Source organism: Dendrobium catenatum, unplaced genomic scaffold (assembly GCF_001605985.2).
Source record: "Dendrobium catenatum unplaced genomic scaffold, ASM160598v2 original_scaffold_112685, whole genome shotgun sequence".
In the NCBI taxonomy this organism is placed as follows: domain Eukaryota; kingdom Viridiplantae; phylum Streptophyta; class Magnoliopsida; order Asparagales; family Orchidaceae; genus Dendrobium; species Dendrobium catenatum.
Window position 1 is genome coordinate 1 of NW_021431120.1, and position 2,495 is coordinate 2,495.

Genomic DNA, 2,495 nt, shown 5'->3' on the forward strand with positions numbered 1-2,495 from the left:
TCGTCCAGGCCGATATGGACATCGGCCTGGCCAATTAATACAAATCAAGGAAGATCGGACAGAGCACAGCCTTGGGAACAGTCCTGGACGATTGAAATTTGGCTTTATCGTCCAGGCTGATCTCATGATCGTCCTGGCCGATTAGTTCAAATTAGAGGTAAATCGTCCTGAGCACAACCCTGGGAACAGTCCTAGCTGATTGAAATTTGGCTTGCTCGTCCAGGCCGATCTCATGATTGTCCAGGCCGATCGGATCGTATCAATCATCCTTAATTACTCCCTTGATTTCCTGATCAATTAAGGCATAATTTGGTAATTTCGTCCAGGCCAATCCGAGAATCGTCCTGGCCGATAATTTAAAATACAGTATGTCTAAACTGTCTAAGGCAGCTATCTCTTTCTATTTTGAGCTTATCATCCTGGACGATACACGTAACATCCAGGCCGATAGGTTAATGTCGGCTGCCTTAATTAAGAATCCATAATTAGACTTTCTGTTTTAAGCCGATCGTCCAGGACGATATGAAAATCGGCCTGGCAAATGTGGGTAAAAATAGAAATTCTAAGTCTCTCAAGTGTGTGTGTGTATGGTTACTTAGCATCAGTCTTTTTTATCAATACAAGTAGACTCAAAAGGTGAAAAATAAAATTACAGATTGACTTAACCCTAAACCTATGCAATCCTGAACTTGGCTTCTTCTTGATCGTCCGATCTTCGATTCCTGAAAAGTTAGAAGCAACAAGTAGTCCAAGAGAAAAAGTATGTTTGCTATCATCAAAATCATAATAAATAGATCCGCAACACTATTCAGGTACCATATGCTCTCACGAGGTCTTGTGTGAGAGCGACCCTACAAAATTATCAAATGTTAGACCTCGGAACCCAAACAAGTTTGGATTCACCTTTTAGTAATTTATAATCAGATGCATGTATGATATGTCTAAGTTTATGCATCTTAGGTCTCCACACCAAATTAGTTTCCATCTTCAAAGTACAGGTGTGAGCTATATGTCCAAACAATCCACAATTGTTACATTTTACTTTAGGAAATGGATTCCTAAGTCTTCTACCATTTACTTGTCTATTCAGGGATTGCATGAATTTAGGAGACAGAATATGATTAGTAAAATCTTCAAGTCTGGGAGGTATCCTATTATCCTTAAGAGCTTTTATCTTTAATCAAAAAATGAGTTCATATCTTTCAAGATTTTATTTGTATAATTGGTTCTATAAAGTTTGCCTTAAATTTATCCTTAAAGTTCTTAAAATCTTTCTTGAGTTCTGCATAGGATAATTTTAAATTTTTATCATTTTTATTCAAGTCATCAAAATCATCAAATAATTTCATCTGGTTGTTATCAATCAAAGCATGATCTTTCCTAAAGATTTCATATTCCTTTTTAAGTTCTTCCAATTCTAAACTAAGGCTAGCATGTATTTTCTTCATTTTCCTATATGATTCATGCATGTGTTCAGAAACTTCAAAAAGTTCATCATAAGTTAAGTCACATACCTCTTTTATATCTGACTGATCAAGATATTTGTCCATTAAGAATAGATTATTGACTTCCTCTTCCTTTTCTATTTCTGACGAGTCTGAAGCTGACTCCGCCCAAAAAGCTCGTTGGAACTTCTTCTTGCCCTTCTTCACAACTGGTTTCTCCTCTACCTTCTCCTTGCTAGGATTGACTTTGAGTTTTGGGCATTCCATCTTTATATGTCCAAGTTTCCTACACTCATAACAAATAATTTCAGTATAAACCTTAGCATTTCTATTGAATTTACCTCTATTCCATTGTTGCATATCTTTTGCTTCCTCTTCAGAAAGCTTATTAACTATCTAGTCAACAATGCGATGTCGTCTTCATCTTCAAGTTGTGAGTATTCACTCTCAGACTCTTCCACATTCAGTGCTATATTTTTCTCCCTTTGCGGTTCACCTGCATCAACCTTTCTTTGGCTAACTCCTTGCTCGTAAGAAATAAGCGAACCAAGAAGATTTTCAATAGAGTAAATGTTTAAATCCTTCGACTCTGTAATTATAATAATTTTAGCATCATATACAGTAGGCAAGCAATGAAGAATCTTATTAATCATTTCAGCATTTGTTAATTCCCTACCCAATGTATGTACAGAGGTGGCTATTTGTGCGAATTTTGTGTACATATCAAAAATAGATTCATTTAGTTTTATGCAAAATAGTTCATAATCATGCAACAAGATATTAAGTCTAGATTGCTTAACCTCATTAGTCCCCTCATATATTATAAAAAAACTATCAAATATTTTCTTTCCACTTTTGCAAGTGAAAACCCGCATGTAGTCTTTTGATTTTAAAACACAAAAGAAACTATTCAAGCATTTGGCATTAAGTTATGCTAAGTCATGTTCTTCTATCGTCCAGTCTATGAAAGGTGTTTCAACTCTAACTCCATCAACTAATCTAGTTGGTTTTGTATAACCTTCCTGGACTAAGATCCACATACGATAATCA